At 34.1% G+C, this 18,037-nt stretch overlaps 1 protein-coding gene across 2 annotated transcripts in view; it reads right to left on the reverse strand.

The window, feature by feature from the left end:
* Window positions 1-15,443, reverse strand: part of fdl (fused lobes) — a 91,776-nt gene extending 76,333 nt beyond the window's left edge. The window contains exon 1 of one of the 2 annotated variants that reach the window (XM_066403429.1): window positions 15,019-15,443. The gene's annotated coding sequence lies outside the window, so the exon portion shown is untranslated. Of the gene's footprint in view, window positions 1-344; window positions 354-15,018 lie in introns of those variants that run through there. The other variant, XM_066403432.1, reaches the window with a different exon arrangement.
* Window positions 15,444-18,037: the final 2,594 nt, after the last annotated feature.

Consider the following 18,037-nt stretch of genomic DNA (forward strand, 5'->3'; position numbering starts at 1 on the left):
CATTGAAAACGATCAATTAAAAACGATTTCAACCGTTACAGGACAAATGCGGTGGACGTTGAACGAGGATATGGTAGGTGGCGAGAACTAATGGACCTAGTCCGGATTTTCAGCAACTTTTCCAACTTTAATTTCTCGAATACTTTGGAGTTCATAGGCCAGGGTTTCATTCCATGTTTGAAAATTAAAGGTAATGGGTAAATATTAGTGGACAGGATAATTCTCACGTAATGCCCCTGACGGTCGATTTAAGAGTTCCATGTCGTCAAAATTTATTAAAAACAAACTAATAAAATGCGAATTTAAAATCCGACTGCCTTCAGACTATTCCCGCAAATCTTTACCTTGTTTCCATATATATTCTATCTAAGTCTCCATGTTAAGAAATTCAGCATTCCCAAATCAGCACTAAATTGTGGACGTTGGGCTTCCAGGCATTGGACTAAATATATCTGGTGGCAAGCCTCCTTGCTTACGTTTTTTTATTTATGTAACACCATTACATTATTTACAAGTCAGCCGTAAACCATCAACTTGCGAAAACACTACCAATTTGCCCATACAACGTCACGTCGCGTCCACTGGTCTGGCCTAAAAACTGTATCAACATCACTCTTTAACACTTTAGTACGTTAAGTCGTACGGTACTACTCCGATTCATAACACTCCTCAGTTCTTATAAATCGTCTAACTATTTTTAACCGAAGCTGCGTAATTTCGCTCAGGTTCTTTGCGCCGTGTGACGCAGGTTTTAGATTATACACGTCGTAACTTAAGAAGCTTATAAAAGCTCTACATTGAGGTGTCGGTGGCTTGAGTCGACTAATAAACTAAATCGACTAACTAACCGGTCAAGCTTTCGAGGTGAAACCTCTTAAGTGGGCTTTTTATACATAAATAGAAAAGGAGGTGCTTCAATTCTGATGGTGTAAATCGTTAAAGAATTCTATCGATTTCCCGATACATATTAATTCAAAGTAAAGTTGTTAAAGCCAAACTGAGAATGTCTAAATAATTTTTTAGGATCAAGTTTACATAGGTGTAACGTACCCTTATGTTACGCCTATGTGTATCAGTATTTTTTAGCAATATATTCGGCTTGGCCAGATTTCAGTATCCATTATTCTCAAAAACGTGTAGCCCCAGTATAATAAAGCTTTCGCCCCTTTTCTTTCTTTCTTTTTCTTTTTTTAGTTTTTTTTTTTAGGTACAACTTCCAGTGTCAGTACTTCGCAACACCTGCAAACTCTCTCTTGATCGAATTCTTGCGTTCACATATATTTTGTTAACCGTGCTCTTCATATTTGTGAGTTTTGTTTCGTCCAAAATGAAGAATTAAAAATGATTTGGCTGATCCTGCTTGTTGGATCCACCCGTGGGCTCAAGATAATCGAGGACTGGATACTCACGCTCGGACCACCCTGAAGTCGCAGTCTCAGGGACACTGTTTTCTGGTCAAATTAATCAACAATCCGCTTAACGATAACAAGGTTTATTGATTACTTTACTAACTAACTTGAATCGTATCGATATACCGGGTGATTCAAGAAGGTGGGTCGCCCTTATAACTTTCTTGTTTTTAAACTTGTAAAGTTGAAATATGGAGGAAAGCTATATGAGAATAGAGCCGATTGATTGACATTAATGACGTTTATCTAGCACTTCCGGTTTAACCGGAAATGACCTCAACTTTAGATTTTTAAATGTAATGTCCTATAATTTTGTTTTCTTTTTTGGAATCTAGAGGTAATTTTTAGTCTAAAAATATGTAATTAAAAAAAAATATATGGTTTTTTCATGTCGAGCTACGCCACTGAGATATACGTATTGGGTACAATTTTAAGTCAGAATTATCTTAATTTAAATACCGAATTTTAATAAAAGAATTAATTTAAATACCGAAAAACAGTTTTCCCATTAACTAAAAAATAGTTATTTAAACTACTTATAAAAGAAAAAGTACTGAATAAAATGTGAAATTTGTATTTTTCTCCATAATTCTGACCTAAAATTGTGCCTAATACGTACACCTCAGTAGCGTAGCTCGACATGAAAAAACCACAATTTTTTTTTTTAAATGAAATATTCTTAGACTAAAAATGACCTCTAGATTCCAAAAAAGAAATAATTTATAGGATATTACATTTAAAAATGGAATATTGAGGTAATTTCCGGTTAAACTGGAAGTGCTAGATGAACGTCATTAATCGGCTCTATTCTCTGATAACTTTCCTCCAAATTTCAACTTTACAAGTTTAAAAATAAAAAAGTTATAAGAGCGAACCACCTTCTTGAATCCTCCGGTACACGAGTACAATTAAGACAAAGTTGACATCGAGCCACTACAGGATATTTATTAATGGTTCAACTAAGTCTTAGTGACAAAAATACGAGAAAAAATGATTTAAACAAAATGACAAAATCGGGAAATGCGATAGACCAGAATGCGATCGATTCACGAGTAATGAGAAAAAGATCCCCTGGCTGCTTCACTTAGTTCTTAAGTACCAAAAACTGACGGCCCCAGGCATAGGCGTAATCCTATTCGATCCACTGTTAGCTAACTTGCTACCTATCGTTTAAAAGCGTAATATTTAGGTCGAAAGTTAGATTGGCCCTTTATTGGTTCGTCGCAGTGCCACACCGACTTTATGAAACGTGCTTACACCCAAATTCCGTCAAAGGAAAGAGGCGAAAATTCCAGTGCCGAAGAACCCTCTTATGGGAGCAGAATGGTACTACAATCTAGTCATGCCGGGAATATTTCTAAAACAGATGGCGATATATGTACATGGGCGTAACACAGGGTTTAGACTTAAACCTATAAGCTAAACAACTAACAATTAATACATCGATCTAATAGGACCCGAGTCTTAACAAGCTTAAGGTGTATTATTTAACAGTGAAATAAATTACTTCGTAAGTTATTCCTGAGTTTGCTGTTCCAAGATCCATTACATGGGAAAGCTGATGAAACCAGGATTCGTAGTGGTTTCTTTCGGATTGCGTGAAAATTGAATTGCCTTTAAGGCAGTAGGTCTCAATTTTTATTTATTTATTTTTTTGGTTTGTTTAACAATTATGTCGTCTTTAAAGCAACGCCTTTCATTGAAAGAAATTCGCAAGTATTAATCAAATCGCAAAGATGAATTGAAAGAAGTAAATTAAGCTGTAGAAGTCAGCATTTTAACACAATGCGGGGATGATGATCAGCATGATTTGCGAAACGAAAAGGCATATACCAGTTGATGAAGTCTTAAAGCATGCTATATTGGACTTAATCTATCACTGGAATTGTTATAGGGATTAACCTTTAAGTATGTTTACATTCGTGTAATGCTTGCCCTTCAAAGGACAACCACAAACGCCTATCTCTGATTCAGTCTAGTTCAGGTTAGTGTTACTATCGTCATATTATACAGGGTGGTCTACTTAAGTGCTTCTTTAAAAGCTCTGCAGGATTAAGATCACTATTGCACATGGCCATATTGGATGAATTTTTAGAGAAGATATATTCAATAGTTTTCGAGATAATTTCGTTCAAAGTTTTGCGGTTTTTGCAACATCCAGGGACGTAATTTTCAAACCTCAATTTTGTCAAAATGGTTTTTACATTTTTGGATTAATTTCTTAAGTCGACTTTAATGACTTTTTCTGTTGAGAAAACTACAATAAAAACCATCTACTCAAGATTTAAAGAAGTATGATAATACACTAGTCCTGCACTAAATTTTCCGGTAAAAAGCGTTAAAATGCTATTAATAGTTATTTAGATATCTGTGAAAATCTCCAAAACAGTAGTTAGAAAGCGTAGCATGCTGTTAGACGAAGTATACAGTAATAACGGATCGATTTCATCAATGTCTAAGTTTATCGGGCGTATCATTTGAAATTTGAATATCGTTTCTGGTATCGGTTAGAATTAGCACATTAAACTTCTGAAACTATTTGCAAATATATGACATCTATGACGGTCCTGCACCCATAGATGAACCAAAATTTGATAAAGTTGTCTGTTTTTAATTTTCCATAACATTTAACGAGGCACTTAAATATCAACATTAAATTAATAAACTGTTTCTTTAGCTTTCGTCGATGAATGCATTTACGACTTTATTTTGCAGTCAAGCAAAAAAAATTAAGAAACCTTGTTTTTAATGGCCTAATTACTAATAGGCTGTGTACTTTAATATCAAGCTAGTTTTCATTGAAACGACAGAAACAAAGGGTCTATCAAATACTTACAACCTAACCATACAGGATGGTCCAATTGCTATGGACCACTAAAGGCCGTAAACGTTACCAGTTCGGTTAAATTAGACAAAAGTTGTCAAATTTTATGGCAAGTTAAGATGTCGAGGCACTGTTGCCAAAATTTGTTCAGTTTCGCAAGTATTGGGAAAAAACTAAATTTCGCCGAAAACATGTTTTTTTTCTTAAATTTTTAGATTTATCTTTTAGAAACTATAAATTTTATTTTGCTCTAATCCTAAAACTCTAATGTAGAACAAAATAAATCAGGTACTTTTGTTGAAATTAAAAATTAATGACGATTAATTAAATCGATATTATTTAATTAATAGAACATGGAGCTGAAATATCTCAATTAATTACAACAAAGACACACATACTACAAATAATTATAAACGTATATTATTATTATCCAGGTCATTGTTGAATTGAATCCAAGTCCATATTTAAAAAATTGAAGTTATTGACGATACACAAAAAACATTTTCGGCAAAATTTCGTTTTTTCCTAATACTTGCGAAACTGAATAAATTTTGGTAACTGTGCCTCGCAATTTTAACTTGTCATCAAATTTGATACCTTTTATCGAATTTTATCGAACTTGTAACGTTTACGGTTTAGAAAATGGCAAGAGTGGCCCTTTGCAATTGGACCACTCTGTATAATAATGGTTAGCCTACTATATTACTATGGCTCCATTCAGTAATAATCCAAGAAATTGGACTATTTGCTTAATTAGCTGATAAGCAGGAGCTATTAACCAAAAACTAAAAAGAGATAGAAAGTGTACCCGGAATTTCGAAGAAGAAACTTTAAAACATACAAGTTCATATGAACTTTTCTTCTTATTTTTCGAAGCTCTAACGTTGGCGAAATTCTGATTTCCCGATTAAAGCCTAAATATCCTTACAGATATACTTAATTTTGGAGCGAAGTCAAGAAATGAAAAGAAATATTCACATGACTTTATTCAAGCTGCGCCTCGTATTTGTAGAACGACTCGGACTCAGTTACGAAGGACACTTTGTTTCATTTTCTAACCAGTTGTGAAATGAAACCTGTTTAGTTCTTTGTCAAAATTCCAAAAATTACTTTGTTTTCAAGGGCGACCGCCTACATTTGAATACTACAAGTTCAAATCCGTTTTCTTTGAAATTGTGATTTCGGAGCAAAACATGTTTTGATTTAATAATCATGCTCCTTCGCTCTTTCGAAAGTTCTAATCAGAATTTTTATATAATAAAACAAGGATTCCCTGTCCCTTCACATCATTAAAAATGTTTGTTTTAGGGAGGCAAGAAAGGAAATTTTTATTCGTCTTTTTAGCCTACCAACGAAAACAATGTAATATGTAATGTAATGGTAAACCGCTTTGACTGATTCATAGGTTGAAATTACACCCCGCCCAGCAGGCACAAATTTCCGGCACTTTGAAGGTCCTTTACAATGAAATAAAGGGCCTACATTTGGCTGTAAAGGGCCTTTATAGTGCCGCCAGTTTGTATTTGTCGGAAAAAGTTTTTCATTTGCGTTATTACAATTACATCTGTAAGGCTATAAGAATGCAATAAAAAATCTCAGACATCTTTCCAATCTTATAAAGGAAGGATTTTGGAGTTTCAATAGGGAAAATAATAACTTACATTAAACTAATATCTTGGACTGTTTATTCAGGTCATAAATAATCAACTCATCATCATTTTTGTATGAAGCAGCTTTTCAGCGATATTTTGGCAATTGGATTATTACAGGATGTTTGGTGACTCCACGGCCATAGGCCAAGGATGAGTTCCTTAAGGAATTTTGAGTCGAATAAACTTATGTCCGGAAACACTTCGTTTCCAAAATATAGAATCTTCAATTACCTATTTTTTAATATCTCAAAAATGATTTTAGATATGCGCAGGAAATTTAGGACACGCTATGGCAGGATTAATGCGCATGTCTTGGAAGAATCAGAATATTTCCACTTATACCAGTGGCGTCCGCATGGCCATAAGGATAGGAATTGTTTCGACGTTTGTTGTCTTGAATATTACAATTAATGATTCAGTTTAAGTTTTATTTTTACTTACTTTTTTATTTTATATTTTTTTATCTTGGGAACGAAGCGTTTTCGAAAATTTTCAACTCGAAACTCTTTAAGGAACTCCCCTTTAGCCTATGGCCGTCGAGTCACCAGACACCCTGTACATACGAGAAAAAAATTAGGTTTAAAATTTAGATCTAAAACACAAATGAACCCATATAGGGAATTTGCAGTGTGTTTTCAAAATAAGCGCCTTAACTTTGCAAGCTGTCTTGTAGAGATGTGGATGGACGAAATTCGTAACTGTAACCTTTCGGCTAGTTGCACGATCTTAATAGGTCAGAAATACCATAGATATTTGAAAGCCTGGTTAGAACGTACGGCTGAAAACTAAAATACCAGAACTTGCAGAGAGTCCGAAAATTTCAACCGAATAGGAAATATCATAAATTCTTGCGTAGAGTCATGGACAAGAAAAACTAGGCTCAAATGAGATACCTAGAAGCATTTTCTTCACACACGCGAAAAGGAGCTATATGTCTTCATAATATTTACGATTGACGGTGGCAAAAAGAAGATTAAAGATATCATTCAAAGTCATTATCGACTTACAGAAAATTAAAATCAAAATTCAGCTTGTAAACTTTATTTCACCCGACAATTTTCTTTACTTAAATAGAACTCAGTTCGTTAATTGCCAAATTCTCTGGGTGGTCAATTTCTACTTAGATATGTAGCATCGGGTTTGATACTACTGTAGATATATTATAGGATGGTGTTTATATCTTATAATGAAATCACAGATAGGAAAGGACTATAAGTATGCGTTTATTAATGTAAAGTGAACAAAAGAGAGTATAAAGTAACTTGTGAGTTTAGCGAGCGCGGACGCGACTCCTGAGTTACCAACGACAACCGAACCCAGAAGAAAAGAGAGCTTGTGCATGCCCTGCAAAATCGTAAATACTAAAACCCATGGTGATAAACCATGGGCGTGCCCTGGCTAGGGTGCCATCTGCACCACCCGCCGCATCAAACCGTTACGTCTTAAGCTGGGAATTGGAACTGCAACTATAGGGCCAACGGAATCTATCAAGGGCAATTCAAATGCCGACAAAGTATATTACAGATAGTTCCAATGTTGACCAGGTTTATTCCGGGGATTTCCAATACCGATAAGGCATAGCATGGGAAATTCTCATGCCCCAACTAATGCCCACCAGGGTCGTACCCCAAGGGTATGACAATCTTAAAGTTAATTTCTACTATTTAACATGTATCCAACTTAAAAGTAACACCTATCTACAAGAGACGCGATCCTACAGATATATAGTCCTAAAAATCACATACCTCTGGCTTTAAGTTTTTCAAATCCTCAGACAATTTAAAAGAAGACGAGAAACAAAAAATGTATAGAATATGAAGACAACAAAATCAGCAAAATATGGTAATCCAGCATCATTTAAAGTGTCTCAATCGTTCCGTTAGGCTGATATAGACTGTTAAGACTTCAGAAAATTTAAGAATGTTTTTTCATAGTTCTTGTATATTTTGATATTTGAAGGTCAAATTTTGTCTATAAACCAATTTTTAGAATGTATACGAATCATATTTTAAATTTTCGAATACAATGAATACCGTCTATAATGTACTTTCGGTTATTAAGTACGTATTTTATTGGTCCCGCCGAAATATTCTTAATTTTTGCCGATTATAACTTATCATGTGTAATAGTAGCTCCTTTTATAGTGTCCTTTATTTTCTCTCTATTTTGTTGCCAACTCCGGGTGTAAAGTACATTTGTACGTTATAGCCACTTGGTGGTCCGGTGGTACCTCTAAGACACACCCGATGTGAATTCTGTGTACAAATGGCAAATAGACATGTAGAACATCTTCTTTAAGTAAAGAAAAAAAGTTAGAACTGTTTTTGATCGTGTTTTTTTTTAAATCTTTTTTTTGACACTCTGTATCTCGAAAACGGTGCGTTTGCGACCCCATGTTAATAGGAACTTTTTTCTTAGAAGGAAAGAAAGCTTTCTTAGAAGAAAGGGCGAAGGAACCACACCCTTCATTCGTGAATATTTTTTTTAAACACGCTGTATACATATGTACAAAATTTCGTTTTTTCCTAATACTTCCCAAACCGAACAGATTTTTGGAAACAGTGCCTCGAAATCTAAACATGTCATCAAATTTGACAACTTTTATCTAATTTAACCGAAGTTGTAACGTTTACGGCAATAGTGACCCATAGCAATTGGACCAACCATATGTTATTGCTATGGGCCATTGCTATTAGAATATGTACGTATGCATCAGTATTTTTTTGTATTCACGTACATATGAATTACATTCAAAAGTTTATATGTACCTAAGTTACTATGTGTCATTAGATTTGTTCGGACTTTTAGATAAATAAAGGCGTATGTGGGTAACATGCGTAACATATAAAAATATGATTTATTTTATAGCGTACCTCCAGTTATAGAGTATCCTGTTTTTGCTCCCTAGAGAGTACTGTATAAACGGAGTCCCCAGTATTTTTTTTTTTAATTTTAAAATATGCAAGATGTAATCTAAACCTGTATGCCATATACAGAATACTATAGTCGGCTCATCTATTTACATTTTTATATTTAACGTATTTATCAATCTGAAACCTAAAAATAAAACACAGTACCTACTCTCACAGATGAACTCTAGTTAATTCTATTGTCGCTTAGGTTACGTGACTATTGTAGGTCATCTATTTTTGTGCAGAAAACTGCTGTGTCTCAACAAAAAAATAACTTAAGGAACATTTCCAGAGAAATGTCATTGATCGATTAGATAATAATTATTGCATAAGATGTATCACATCATTAGGGGACAAAGAAGTAAATTGATAATGTTAATGGATGGCTTAAACATTCACTTGCAATGAATAATTTAAGCGGAAGTTGCTTCTTATTGAAGCGGTGCTTACATATAGTTCTAACCTAATTAATAATATGCATAGAAGTCGTCACAGTTTCCAAATATTGAGAATTTCAGCCGAATGCTTACATAAGTTAAGTTTGTCTATAATGAGAATTTTTTTTAATTATAATATGAAGCCTAGACTAGACGATTTAAGTCACCAAATGCATGATGCGAGAAAGATTTTTCGCCCAGCACAATATTTAGATAACTTTGCTAAGGATTTAAGTAAGTTTAGGTATCAGTGTGTAAAGGTTCCTTCCAGAAACGAAACCACGAAAACAACAATTTGGTTTACGAAAGTGGACTGTATTAATTTTTCACTTATCTCAATAATAAATTATAACATAGGGTGATTTCAAAGTTGGAGTTATCCTTTCACCAGCCAGAACTTCAAAAAAATAAATTTTTTCTCCTTTTGGCGCTTTTTCGAAATATCATCATCAACGGAGATACGGGGTGTCAAAGTTTTATTTAAAAAATTAAAATTTATTAATAGTTGCTAAACCACTTGAGATAATTAAACAAAATTTTGTAGGTATTAGTGATAGTCAAATTGCATTGGAACTATCACTTCGATGATTTTTACCAGAAAACAAGTTTAAACAATTTTTGAGTTTTGGCTAAACTAAATAACAACTGAACTTACTTTTAAAAAATATGCAAATCAAAATTTAATTTAACTTAAATAACGTGTTCAAAATGAACCCCATTTTGTTCTACGCATCAATGAGGGCCTTTGATCAAAGGTTAAATAATATGAAATTTTAAATTAAAACAGCATTTAATTTTAGGTGCTCATTAAAATGGTTCTGATTTTTTTTACTCGAAAACGGTGCGTCGTATCAAAAAATAATAAAAGAGCTTTTCTTTTTATAATTGAACAAGGAATTCAATCATCATTTTTATTTTTAGAAAAATCAGTGGCATACCATTTTTTTTCAAAAATATTAACCAACTTTTTTATACGCGCGCCACTGGTGAACCCAAAAATAATTTTATTTAATGAAGAATTTCCCTCCCACGTAGCTATTGACACCTACAAAATTTTGTTTAATTATCTCAAGTGGTTTGGCAATTATTAATACATTTTAATTTTTTAAATAAAACTTGGACACCCCGTATCTCCGTAGATGTTGATATTTCGAAAAAGTGCCAAAGGAAAAAATATCTTATTTTTTGAAGTCCTATTCGCTGGTGAAAGGATAACTCCAATTTTGGAGTCACCCTGTATAATGACCTAAGCATTAATCGGGATTTCCCTTAGATGGGCGGATTGCCACCTAAGCTTGCGTTTACATGCTTAGAGCGAGGACCGAAAAAAAGAGCCCCCAAACCACTTCGCTCGCCTCTTATGTACTAAAGCTGAAGAGTTCCAAGCAGAGGCGTATCACCACCAAGAGACGCTATAGGCTATGAGGGTGCCTAATATCACAAATCGCAACCATCGGGTGAACATCTATATCATTTTTATTGGAGTACTGCAGACAAGCTGAATTAGAGATCACGGCAATAGTCCAATTTAGAGAGCTTCTATTAAGAAGTAGCGTATTTCCCAGCCATAAAGAACCCTTCGCTTTGGCCTGATGGGTACGGTTGCCTGGCCCTCACATGGAATCCTCCAAGTAAACACCGATATACATGGGCGTAACTTAGGGGCTGGAAGTCGAATAAATTAACTAAGCAAACTGAACACAAAACAATAACCTAGAGTCCTTAACACACTGGTCCTACCATTTTTAATAAGGTCGATAATATAGACTTCTAATCGTATTTGAAAACCATGCAAAAAAAACTATTCTGACGCGTATTTTCAGCTATCAATCAACCGATAAGCTGTAACGAAATAAATGGCGAATTGAACCAATCTAAAACCATTAGTATAGCAGCTCCTCAGTGATAAATTGCTTTAGATGCAATTGATACTCAAGTCATACAGCATCTAATCTAACGGGTATCTGTTTCTGTTCTGTAACACTCAAACAAGAAATACCCGCCAACTTCTGAGTTATTATCATTGAACAGTTAAACAGTACTTATTATCCATTTCCTTGTGATTTTTCAAATGCCAGAATAAAATAGCTTTAGTTATGCGAGGTAAATTGTTGGTCTTAAATGGGCATGAATGAATGGAATGGGAATAAGTCTTGAATGAATAGACATGTAATTTTTCGAGTATAAATATGTGCCTAATTATGTGAGTAATTTTGCCGACATGGAAAACATCTTTTTTTGTTAAAATTATGCCACATCCTCCCCATTGCCTGACTATAATAAAGGGCTAGAAGGGGGGTTATTCACAGAATCGAAGTTTCACCATGATGTTTTGTCATTTGAACAACTAATAATCTAGCAATAAATATATTTTCTATTTAAAGGCGAAAATTAATCAATAGCCATAGCAAACTGAGGAAAATATGTTTGTTTTTATGTCCCATCTATTGTTATAATTGTGGAGTAATTTTTTATAGTACCCTACTGATTACTGGTAAATTTTCCATGAATAATAAAATTTAATAACTATGAACAATGCATACTGATTCGCTTATGCAATGCAAATTCTGATTGAATTAGTAGACAATTGAAAATTGTCCCGTAATGATTAATTAAAGACAATACACATACTTAATCCCTACTAAAATACTCATAATTCTACAGGGTATAGTACCTCTTCCCCACCTCTGCTTATGCCCACATCCCTTCTAAATCTCTCTATTAAATTACGAAAAAGTTTACGTTTTTGGAGTTCAATTGGGAAGCCTCTACCATGTTTGCACGGTTTCCAAAATTACGCTGTTTTAGTAAAAAAATCTTCTTTTCTGTAAAAGAATTTTAGATTTCTGCCCTTTCATCTTTTCGTTTTTGTCGTTTCTGTATTCAAAGGCGCGCGAGATTTCCTGATAGCTGCTCTTTTCCACAGTATCTGCAGAATGGTGAAAAACACACTTGTCAAACGCTAAAATTTAATGGGGAAATAGTAACCCTGTTAGCGAAAGAGCAACATGCATACAACTAGGGAAAGGCGACAGAAACAGCGCTCCAATCAAATCAATAAAACAGAATAATCTTATTCCCATGGAGAGGTAGCATCAGCACTCTTTCTGTCTTTTTTCACTTTTTTCTTTTTGTCTTTTTTCTTTCCGTTTCTCTTCTCCGTTGCGCTTCAGTCCTCACATCACTTCCTAGAAGTATGTATACTGCTTCCTAGGGTGGGACGTCACAGTGTTTTTGTAACTTCTTGGATTAACTTCCTAATATTGAATAGGGCAGGATACTTTCCTTCATCAAGAGGACGGGTTGCCTTGGCGAGGGGAAGGAGGGGTCAAAAAAGGGTCGATTGAAAAGTGAAAGGAAATTCGCAAAAAAGTTTTTTGACGGGACATGGAACTGGTGCAATGGATTGGAAATTGCCCAAATACGAATGTAATAGAGCATACATGTAATAGTGCATTGAAAGTAAACTTTGAAGTTAATATCGAATCAAAAATTCCACAAGTTTCATAATTCGAAGAAGAGAGAATCGGAGAATGGAAAGTTACTCTTTAAAAACTTGGCGAATAGCATCACGGGTGCTCACGGGTGCCCCCAAAATAGCAAACTTGCATGAGTGAATAATAAATCTTATAATTTGCAATTTTACGATCACAATGCCCAATTTTCACTCCAACCCTCCTATTCTAGTTTCTATGCCTTCCAATGAAAACGCGCATTATGTTGTTAATTCTGATATTATTTTCAGTGTTTGATTCTGTTTAATCGCCTATATTAATTAGCTATAGATACTAAATTAGATTTTGTACATCCTATATGATTTGTAGGAAATTCGGTAAAACATTGATATTATCGCAGACCGTTGCAATATGTATTTGTAATGAATGCGTTATAATAATGAGTTTATCATTATATTTGATTCCCAAAAAAAATTTACGTATTTTTTTTTACCCCTGTAGCTTTGTGCCTCATTCATCAGTGAAAAATATCTTTCCCCGTGTCTATTATACTTAATAAAAAAAAGCCAAAACGCAATTTTTGAATGTACAGAATGGACCCAATTTGAATTTTATTTTGCAGTTTAGTGGTAAAATCCTATTTTTGCAAATAATGCCTTGCAAATAACAAAAAATACATTTTTATCACACACATTCATACAATTAGGCAAGATCTGATGAACGCGCCGGCCAACGTACCTACAGGACGTTCATTTCAAAACGAACCACCCGAAATCTTTTGAGTGGGAGGAAAATTTAAAATAACACAAAAAACGTCTATTTGGATGTCTAGGGGAAGTTAAATTTGCCATTAGAGAGAATTGTATCAGTTGCCCCCTCATCCCCAGCTACCCGCACTTTGATATTCCAAATGGCACCCCCATAGTGTGGCACATCATTGCAAACGGAATTCAATTTTCTATGAAATTGTATCAAGAAAACTGAAATCGGTTAATGAAGCCGGGCGTTAGAGGGAAAAATGTGAACTCCTTTCTGTCCATTCTGTACCTCTTGGATATAAAATGTGAGTGATATGAGTTTTTAACGGGCGATATTCTTGTTATTCCAGGACTTTTCACACTGCCTGATGAAATACGTTAATTTCTTTTGCTATTACTCTTGTGGAAGTAGAAAGATTATCTTGAATCTAATGGAAAATTCAATTCTTTCATTCTATTCACCGTTCGTAAAATTTTCATTTCGTTCCCATTTGGTCTATGAACAGGTCTTTTAGGCTTAGAGAATGCATCAAATTTGGTTAAATCTTTTTGAAGAAATAGAAAATAATTTTGAACTGGTTGTTAACTTGCATATTTCGATGCGAAAAGTGATAAATTTCTAACACATCTTGTTTTTTTTTCACTTGAAAAAGCATTTTGTTAATACATTTATAATAATTTTGTAACTGTAGGTGACATTAAGTGAATTTAGTCAAACTGCCCAAAATGTCTCTATTAAACGAAAATATGGATGTTACAATATTTCCAAAATATTCTTTGCAAAAGTAGATTTTTTGATTTTTGCATTGAAGTGCAAAACGGAATCGTAACGTATGATATATCATTGAAATCAAGGAAAAGTTGAATTCAAAAATGTGAAAATCCAAGATGGTGCCTATAAGAAAAAACAAAGTTGGGGATGGTTACCGAAAATCGAAAAATAGGATATCAAACAGGACTTCGCTACGTTGTAGAAGGGAAAAAGATGCAAGTTGCAATGATGAAGTGTCAATTATTTTAAATTATCTCGTCAAATAAGCTAAGGAACTTTTTTCCAAAATTAAATTTTTTTTTAAATATCTCCGAAAATCATCGGAGTTTTTTAAACTTTAAAACTTCATATTCTTAAAGTTCGTAGTTAGCGCTGAGCAGCATTATTTTTATTTAATCGACCTCGTATCCCTTGTGGTTAACGAGATCTCCATGGTTGAGCTCCAGGAACGGAGACCCTGTGTTAGCACATATTTGTATTAGTCGTCTATGAATTCATTAATTTGCTTCATCGTTGTTTTAATTTTAAATTAAATTTCCAATTGTTTTAAACATTAATGGAGGGAACAAATTTAAAAAATCAAAGCAATTTCAAATTATTTAAGACAATAAGCCGTGGGTTGCGCGTATTGCAAATTACTATGTTAACATATTTAAATTAATCTCAGACTTAAGCTATTGTTATCGACTTTAAACCTTTTACATCTCGCCTACGAACCACCTAATCAACCCAACCTTCTAGTGAAAGTAAATGAAACGGTACCATTTTCCGTCGACCCAATTCGAAACCAACTTCTTACCTTTAAAAAATCTCAGTCACCATATGAATCCCTGTAAAGGTGTAATAAAGTATTAGAAGCACGCGAGAGTGAAATAACCCCATAAGCCGAGTCCAAGAGCAAGGCACTCCTGGTCAGTCTACAGTCAAATGAAGTTTCACTTCTTGTCCTTATTCAACAGTTGTTTATCCGATTGGTTTCCTTGTTTGAAAAAGACGACTGCGATCACATAATTAACAAACGAATGAGCTCGAATTTCGCACAAAATCACGTTCACTTTGACACGATATGGCTACGACATGGTTGAGAGCGTTTTACCATGGTTCGTTCGTATACCATCGACCAGGTAAAAACCTTGGCCGTCTAAATGACGATGGCCTCTCTTTGGATGTTCGACTAGTGGTTCGCCTTCTTTCTTTTTACCGCTGGGTCGCTTACATCGGACAATATATGAAAGTGAAATCGACGAACAGGTAAATCAGGGCAATGGTTTATGTATATCGACTTTTGCCGGTCTGTTCTACTTTTTTTTGGGTGGTGGGATGGTCCGTGTTGGTTTTGCGGTGGATTTCTCAAAAAGTCGCCCTGCCAGTTTCAAACATTTTTTTTTCCTTTGCAGAACCACTGGACTGCTGCAGTGGAGGCTCGAATGGAAGAAAAGCGGGCGGGGGGTGGGGGGGGGGGGGGGGGCGCGCTTTTTTGTAAATTTCAACGAGGCTGCGATATTTCCACTCATCCGCCTTCCGAGGTATAAAGGCCTCTTGATATACAGAGTGTTTCTGAATAGATGGTAAAAATTTTAATGGGTGAATCCTGAGCCAATTTTAAGACGAAAAGTTCATATAAAAACATGTCCAAAAATGCTTCGTCTTGGTTCTACAGGGTGTTAAAAAACACTTTTTTTTAATTACCTTTTTATTTTTTATCGAAACTTACTGAAAATTTATACGTGTCATATGCCGAGTGTTTCCTATAAACGGAAATTTTCGAACTTTGATTTCATATACGGGGTGATCCGGATTGAAGGGTCTTTGTTGGAATCCTATACTCAACCATAAGTCATCCAAATTAATAATAAACAGTTTTTATAGCGGCGTCTAAAGACAAGCGGATTGATTTCACATATAGGTACCAATAAACTATTAATTTGGGGAACTCGACAGAAATGCACACCTTGGCAGTTATGATCGTATATTTTTCTTCTTAGAGTTAGTTCTATACATAAGAGTAGTCTAAAGATTTGTCATCCACAAGACGTACACGATTCTTGGTCCTCTCTAATTTTTAGATAATAAAGTTATTTCATTCTAAGTTGCACCTCTTATTATCTCCCAAATCCAACAGTCTTGCTTTCTCATTTATCACATTTTTTTTCTGTTAATACTTTGATTCTTTTAGATACATTTCAGAAATACGCATTGTTTTCTCACTTTTCAATCTCTTGCAAAATTTCGCTTAAATCTATGGTTTAGGTAATATTCGCGATAATAACCGAGAGTATTCACATCAGTCAATTTGGAATAATAATGTAACACTTAGTGAAGTTGGCCAAAATTGGCGAAATTTCGCAAGAGATTGAAAAGTGAGAAAATTCAATGCGTATTTCAACAATTTGTCTAAAAGAACGAAAATATTAACAAAAAAAATGTGGTAAATGAAAGCTCAAGACCCATCAATCCGTATCACCCCGTATATGAAATCAAATCCGAAAATTTCCGTGTGTAGGAAACACTAGACGTATGATATGTACAGATTTTCAGCAAGTTTAGATAAAAAATAAACAAGTAATTGAAAACAGTGTTTTTTAACACACTTTAGATCGAAGATAAAGTATTTTTGGACATATCTTTATGTGACCTTTTCATCTTAAATTTGACTCAAGAATTACCCATTAAAATGTTTACCATCTATTCAGAAATACTCTATATAATTCGTCTTTTTATGTTAAATTTCCGACTGTAACTGCATTTTTAAGACCATGTACCCTCATGAATTTCAAAAATTGACCTTAAATGTCGAAATTTTAACGTTATGAAAACTGCTTTTACCACTATTTATTAAAAAAGGAAAATTCGTTTCAATTACAAACGACTCTGCGACTACTTTATGTAGCGAATTTCTCAAAAAGTCGCCCTGCTGGTTCCAAAAATTTCTTTGTTAACACCCAGAACCACTAGATAATAATATGTTTAAAAATTTTATTAACTTGCTAGTAAATTTCAAAACTTAGAGTGAACATTTCAAGCTGAGGTGGAGGGGAAGAGGTTGAGGTGAACATTTTTCCACAATACCCTGATATTTCTATTACTTTCTGAGACATGAGATTCCCTTGATTATATACTAAGTTTTGTAATTCGTAGTCGTGTTTTTAACTTACATTTACTTCAATAGCCTCAAAAATGGCCTAAAAATGTTGAAATTTTAAATTGTTTTCACAACATTTAATTCGAGAAAAAAAATAGTTCACTGGAATTAGAGACGACTTCTCAACTACTTGGAGTTGGAATAATACCGAACAAAGATGGTAACTGGACTTTCATTTTAGTTGCATCGCTATAAATGAGAGTTTGCAGTGATACTATTGATTTTACCTTTAAACTATAAAACTAGAAGATCAAATTTTTATTTGAATTCTATTTTTGTATTCGGGAAGTTGATATCTAAAATTTATAGTGATAAAAGAAGGTCTTAATCTTAAATGATGTCCTCATGTGTAAACTCGGTCTGAAGTTTCAGAGTGGACCTATTGGCCATCGGTCAAATTTTTAGTGTGAAATTTAAACTTGCTTTCTTAACCGCAGAGAGAAAGGGCTGATTTCTCAAGTATGTACTTGAATTATTGCACCAAAAAGTTCAGAAATATTTTATGCAAGAATTGTATCACGTATTTAGGACAAGAATGTGTGTTAATGGACAGAATATTGCCTGTTCAAGGGAATAGTTTTATGGAGCAAACAGACCTATATATTTATTTTTGATTTTTGAGCTAAGTATTTCGAAAAAAAACAAATTATTCGAATTAGTAAATGATTTGTAAACA

This window comes from Euwallacea similis, chromosome 29 (genome assembly GCF_039881205.1).
Source record: "Euwallacea similis isolate ESF13 chromosome 29, ESF131.1, whole genome shotgun sequence".
Taxonomy (NCBI): Eukaryota; Metazoa; Arthropoda; class Insecta; order Coleoptera; family Curculionidae; genus Euwallacea; species Euwallacea similis.